The 7,176-nt window shown below is 45.3% G+C and overlaps 1 pseudogene; it reads right to left on the bottom strand.

The window, feature by feature from the left end:
- Positions 1-493: 493 nt before the first annotated feature.
- LOC114602563 (small ribosomal subunit protein uS19 pseudogene) lies at positions 494-958 on the bottom strand (annotated as a pseudogene).
- Between the last annotated feature and the right edge of the window lie 6,218 nt (positions 959-7,176).

The raw sequence follows: 7,176 nt of genomic DNA, 5'->3' as shown, positions 1-7,176 counted from the left end.
CACAAGCAGGAGAAAGTTAGTTCACCTGGGGTCTAAAATACACAAGAGTAGCTTGAAGTCACAGAAGTGATGACTACCCCTGTTGGCGGCTTGTTAGAGCCTTATTTTGTGGAGCAGACTTACAATGAAACTAATTGCAAATTACAGTTAAAAAATTCATGTGCATTTACAGGGCGCAACTTAGAGTGTTGAACAGAAGCACTGAGCCTGTCAAACTGGAAGGTTGACTGGATTGCATAATTGATAGCCTTTGACCCAAGAGCGCCTGTGAGGTCACAAAAGAGCCATCTTCTAGGGTTATAGGCTTCCTGGGTGTCTCTGATTTACTTTAGTTATACTGTGCATTCCCCAAGCCATTAATAAAAACAAATAAAAGTAGAACTATAGTATGCTAATCAATAACAATGCTGAATCCGGAGAATCTGGAGGTGCACTCCATTGTTTTGTTGTTGTTGTTGTTGGGAAACCCTTTTATTTACATGAGAGAGACAACTCTTCCCAAATCCCCTTACTTCAGAGGAATGAAGCGAGAGGAGTGGGTGGCCCCGATTCCAGGTCAGCTGTGCTTAACGGGCTTGTAAGTGATGGAGAACTCTCCCAAATAGTGGCCAATCATTTCAGGCTTGATTTCCACCTGGTTGAAGGTCTTCCCATTGTACACGCCAACCATGCTGCCCACCATTTCTGGAAGGATAATCATGGGTCACAGGTAGGTCTTGACCACCTCTGGCTTCTCCATGGGCAGGGCCTCTTTCTTGGCCTTGCACAGCCACTTGAGGAGGGAGTGCTGCTTGCGGCGCAGGCCGCGGTTGAGCCTCTGGTGCTGGCAGGCGCTGTATGGCTGTATCAGCTGCTTGTAGGACATGCCGAGGAGCTGGTCAAGGTCAACACCCCGACAGGTGAACTTCCGGAAAGTATGCTTCTTCTGCTCCACTTCCGCCATCTTGGCCGCAGTCTCCTCTGTGCACTCCATTGTTTTTTGAGACAGACAGATGCCAACAACAATTCCACACATAATGTTTCTCCTTCTTTTACAAAGTCTGCAATGTATTGCCCTGAACTTTACAGAGAATTATTGCAAATAACTCACCTGACTCTTTCATTTCTTCTAACTGCCACAAAAGACTTCCTGAATAATTGCAGAACATTGCTATCATTCATTATCTTTTTTGCTCTGTAGGAATTTCCTCCTAGTAGCCTGCAGCAAACTTTTAACTCTCCCTGTTGCTGACGGGCAGCATCACAGAATGGTAAATAATACTTGCCTCTGTGTATGTGCCTGTAAACTTCACGTGTCTACTACAAAACACAGGGCACCTTGAGCTCCCATTTTTACAAGCTGCTATCATTTTCTTCTCCTTTGCTTTATGACAAAGGCTTTGCTGCGACAGATAATGAAACCTTACAAATGGATAACTACTGCAACTGCTTTGCTATAAACACAGCTTGTGCAGCGTATGATATGACGGAGTTGGTTTTGAACAGCAGGGAGGGATAAAACACACCCCTCCTGTCTGTTGATACCAAAGAAACCTAAATGAATTAATGCTCATGTTCCATAACAGTGGAAGCTATTAACCAACAAAGCAATTAAAAAGAGTTCATAATCGACAGTGGTGATACATGTATATTAAGTTACCGAGACTTTTGCATAAATTACTAAGGGATAAAATTACACATTATGGTGTTTTCAGTTTTTGTGGTTTTTGTTTTTTTTAAAGGCCTGCTTCATTTGTTGACTTAACATATCTACAGCCTCTTCAATAGCCAAAGTGCTCTAGGAAGGTCACAATAAAATTGTGTTGTAAGCTGGCATCTGATGAATTTCAGAGGGCAGGGTGAGTTCCACAGTCTGGGTGCCACTGTGAAGGTGCTCTTCTCTGGCATCACTGCACAATGAATGCCTCCTGGTTATGGGAAGACATTGAGGAAGGTGTCCATGTCCCATCTTAACACCTAGACAGGTCTATTCGGACAGACACTCCTTCAGGTATGTAGATCTTGAGTTGTTCAAGGCCTTGAAAATTCAGAGGGTAACTATATTGGCAAGCAGTGCAAGTCTTTAAGAACTGGTGCGATATGACACCAACTGGCCACTGTTTAGCAGCAATCAAGAGTTAGAGGATACAGAGTCTTGAGTTAAGGAACCAGATCTGCTGCTGGGATTCAGACCAATGAAGCTGATGGACATGAACCCTCAAAATGTCCTTTTGTGCCCATAGGGCCAGAGCTCTGTCCTCGTGCTCAGCTTCCCTGGAGCCTGAGGAGTCGGGCACCTCCCACAGGACCTCACTGGTCCAATGGCACAGGGAGAAAACTAGGAGGGAACCCATTAGAGAGAGGATGAGTGACCATCTTCAGGCCAGAGAGATGAAACTTTAAGAATCCACCGCTATCAACATGGGGATGAAGGTTCCAAAAGGCTTGGGGCTTCTGCACACTCTTCTGCTCTTTTCATGCATGGTCTGTGCTTTAATGCTCTGTGTCTGGGTGACCCCCCCACCATAGCTTTCCCTGCAAAAACCCACTCCTTAAAGCTAAGAGCAAACAGCAGTCAACAGAAAATCCAAATTGATGCTTGTTCCAATTGAGTGCTAAAGAGCAGGTTTTGGTGGGGAAAACTTTGGGGCACAAAGCACGCATGCTCGGACACAGAACTTTTAAGCACGGACCTGTGCCTAAAAGAGCAGCACAAAAGATGAGTATGGATAAGCCCTTGGTCTGTTCTCAACTTTTGTGGGAGCAAATTGCACCCTTGGTGCTATCCGTGGTCCTGCAACTTTTGAGCCCTCTTGCCACACAGTTTCTGGCATCAGACTTTTTTTTTTTTTTTAAAGGAGATGCAGCTGTGCAGAGCCTTAATCTGGAATGTGTTCCCAATCTGGAGAGAAGCCACACACCAGTTTCCCATCTGAAATCCACCCTCATTCCTGTCTCCTAGTGTCTGAGTACAGGCATTCCTCACCCCCTTAACACGGGGGTTATGATCCGTGTCCCTGTGCACATAAATGAAATCGTTTAAAGTAGGGAACACCCTCTACGCACTCTTCAAATGCTCTCTCTGCTATGCTCTCTTCAATCCATATCAATTTGGTAGCCCTAATGGTGGGGTTTTCTGCAGTCCCTTTTGGCTTCCTTATGACTTCCCACAAGTACCAGCTGGCCAACAGGCCCAGCTACATCTTCTCCACCAATCAGACACAAAGAAGATGTACCTAGAACCTGAAACGACCCTACAGCTTCCCCCTTCTGTATAAGAAGCCTCGGTGCTGCTTGTCCCAGTTTTGTCAGTGAATAACCAAGCTTCAAAGGAAGAAGCTGCTGGATGAGGCTGATGGCCCAGCTAGCCCAGCATCATGTTCTCATAACGGCCAACCAGATGACTATGGGAAGCCCACAAACACCTAAGCACCGCCACGCTCTCCTCACTTGAGCATCTGAGAGTTAAATTCAAAATTCCTGCAGCTGGCTAAGTTTAGGCGAAGTTGAGTAAACACAATCTTCCCTGATGTTGTTATCGTCAAGCATTATAATTTGGACCTGAAAAGGCTTCTGTGTTATCATAAGACTTGAACATACAGACTTGATTATATATTCTTTCCTTAAGTTTTTGTTTCGTTTTGGAACGGCTGGCACAATCTGTATGTAAATGTTTCTCAAAGCTCGTAGGACCGTAATGGGTTTGTTTTCTTAAAGGAGAAAACCTACTGCATCACCCTGGCATAATTGAACATGGAGAGGAGACCAGAATTAAGAGCAGCTGCCTTCAATAGATTGCTGCAGGGTGGGGAAAGAGAACAAAGTACGGTAGTTTGTTTTTGGTAACTTGGATTTTTATGGCTGAAGGGGCCCATGTGACGTAGTATACAGGACGTCTAGTCTAGTCTAGTCTAGTCTAGTCTAGTCTAGTCTATATTACACTTGTATCCAACCCTTCCTCACAAAGGAGCCCCAGGAGGTAGACATATCCACAGAAGGATGTCTAGGAACTGTAGTGCATGCAGGAAACTAGACATACCCAAAAGATATTCCACTGTGGGTGTAAAGTAAGAATGCCTCTTGTAAAATGGCCTTTCCCTTAGTCCAAGCTTCCCCAAATGAGAGCAACTTGTGTGTTTGTGTGTAACTGGAAAAATGTGACACCACACCTACAGTGGGTGGGGGTGGGTGGGTTGGTTATTGGTTTCAGAACGAGTAATGCCTGTGAACATCAACAGATGTCCACCCTTACCTATGGGCCTCTGCCTTGGTTACATTTGCCACGTTTTGCTACTGTAAATTTCTCGAGGTGCATTGTGTCAAAGTGGCTGGAGAGGTGAACATCTGCTTCTGTGTTCTCATGCTGTTAATTTGTATTCTGGTTTGAGAGAATGATTGGCTGGTTGGTTAGTTTCCCTCCCCCCCCCCCCAAAAAAAAATTGTAGCTGGCCCTGTATTTACACATGTGGACGCGAAGTGGTTCAGCTCTGTGGTTAGCGGGCTGTGGCTATGAGAAAAGATAATGTGTTGTTACGGAGCACACATGCTTTACATTAAAGGGAGCGCTTTTTTAAAAAAAATGTGCAGGACAAGTGTGTTTATTTTAACAGTTTATATGTGCTGCACTTGCTCATGCTGCTCTATGGGATGGGTTAGCATCTCCATGTCCTCAAGCAACCTTGGTTGATAAGCCTCACAAACATATCCAGAAACATAAAGGCATCTAAAGGGGCTTCTCTTCTTAAAAATAGCTCTATTGATCTGACCCTTAGAGCAGTGGTTTGGGAAGTATCTTAAACTATTTAAGGTTCAGCTTTTAAAAGGCTGAACTGATTACACACCTGGCCTGGTGCAATGTTGCCATTGATAACCTTTTCTTTTTCTTCTTCCATGAATTGGTCTAAACACCCTTTCAAAGGTGCCTAAAAGTTGGTGGTCATCACATCATTTTTTGTAGTACAGTTGTACCTTGGTTTTCGAACAACTTAGTTCTTGAATGTTTTGGTTTCCGAACGCTCCAAACCCGGAAGTGAGTGTCCCGGTTTGCAAACTATATTTGGAAGCCAAATGTCCGGCGCGGCTTTTGTGGCTTCTGATTGGCTTTCAAAGTATGTTGTTTGGTTTTGATCTGATATGCTTCTTCATCTCATAACTTGCATATGCCATGTGGTTTCCCTTCCTTCCCCCGCTGCTTCTGTACATGCTATGCATTGCTAATTTACAATGAGAAGATAAACCGGAGCCACTCCAGGCCCCTACTAGCCTCTATACGGCAAATGTTGAAACACAAAATGGGCATCTTTACACACAAGTCTCCTAACATTTTCTTTCCACTGATGAAAGAGCGATTGTCTGTCGGGCTGCTGCTGGGTAATTAGATATGCCTCTACATCTTTGTTGATTGGGACACAAAGGCCTCATTCCTCTTCCCCCAGGCACTGTTGTCTGGAGTCAAGATGGGAGGCTGTGTTTTGAACATGGTTGGTAAGTTGTGCCATTTTTAGGGGGTGAAAAACAATGGCATTAAGGAGCGGTAGGGAAGTACATAGAGCTTTTCATACAAAAGGTCCCAGGTTCAGTTCCTGTTATCTTCAAGTAGGGCTGGGAGAGACTCCCTTTCAGAAATCCTGGGGAGCTGCTGCCAGTCAGTGCTGGATTAGACAAATGTTCAGCTTCCCCTGTTCCTAGGGGATGCGGGCAGGAGCTCATCACCCTATCAACAAGGTAACAGATACCAAGACAGGAGGAGCTCCAACCATCTTAGGAGGTGATGGAGATGTGCTCCCCTTCTTGTGGGATATAGCAGCTATGAAGGATTTGGGAAGGAAACAGGAAGCAAGCCTCAGTCAAGAGGGAGGAAGGGCGGGATAAAATCAATCAATCAATCAATCAATCAATCAGTTTTTTAATTATTTATTTTAGGGCTGGAGGCAGCTGGGCTAGAGAGGCTTCTCCTAGTGCTGAGCTGGGTGTTTGAAAGTTGAGCTGAGGAGGGAGAGAGCTCCCCTATTGACAGAACCAAGTGTCTTGAATTCTCTTGTCAAATCCTTCTGCTACTCCTTTCACTTGACTTTGCAATTCTATTGTCGCTTGTTCGTAAACATTTTGCATTTTGGGGGTGGGGGATTCTCAAGTGGTGAGTTCAAGTCAACACACTCTTTTTATCTCTCTCTATCTCCTCCCAACCTGTCCTAGTTCTGAAGCTTAGCTGACCCCTTGACTTATTTGTTGGAAGCTGCCCAGAGTGGCTGGGGCAAGCCACCCAGATGGGCAGGGTACAAATAATAAGCCCCCTTATTGTTGTTATAAGCCCCCTTATCTCCCCTGCAGCAGCTGCCTACAACTCCTCCCTATCCCTGGGCCCCTTGTGATGTTTCAAAATGCAACATTTGCTTTTCCTTGGAGACCAAATAAGAAGCTTTTATTTTTTCTGGGGATGGCAAGAATTGGGAGTTGGTATAACGATCTCTCTCCACCCACCCCTGGTGCTCAGAGAACTGCTATTGTTACAACTTGGCTCCAACCCCCCGTTTGGAAAACACGGCTGTTTGGGATGGGCGCTTGAACTGCAATACTTCATTCCGATGGAATCTCCTGCTTGAGAACAAACCCTTAAGCAAACAGTTGACTGTGCTGACAAATCCCTTGGGATTTGCCCTTCCCCGTCCCTGCCTCCTTCTGTGGCATCCTAGGTAGGCAGATGCACACCTGGAGATACAGGCAAGATGTGTGGGTGCAGAACAGGGACTGGGGGGAAGGGAAGAAATTCAATCCAGCCCGCATTTTAATGGCAAATCCACCCATGCACACGTCCTGAAACAATTTGTGAACAGCAAAACAGCTGTCCTTTGAAATTTGCACTCACAGCAATGTGAATGAGTTAGCAGGGCAGGATACTAATACAGTGCTACCTCAGATTACAGACTCTGCTAACCCAGAAATAGTACCTCGGGTTAAGAACTTTGCTTCAGGATGAGAACAGAAATCGCTTGGCAGCGGCAATATGAATGAGTTAGCAGGGCAGAATACTAATACAGTGGTACCTTGGGTTACAGACGCTTCAGGTTACAGACGCTTCAGGTTACAGACTCCGCTAACCCAGAAATAGTACCTCAGGTTAAGAACTTTGCTTCAGGATGAGAACAGAAATCGTGCTCCGGCAGCAGCAGGAGGCCCCATTAGCTAAAGTGGTACCTC

The sequence above is a fragment of the Podarcis muralis genome, chromosome 7, assembly GCF_964188315.1.
Source record: "Podarcis muralis chromosome 7, rPodMur119.hap1.1, whole genome shotgun sequence".
Lineage (NCBI taxonomy): Eukaryota > Metazoa > Chordata > Lepidosauria > Squamata > Lacertidae > Podarcis > Podarcis muralis.
Note: the sequence above shows the minus strand (reverse complement) of the source record. Positions and strands in the feature narration are given on the sequence as shown.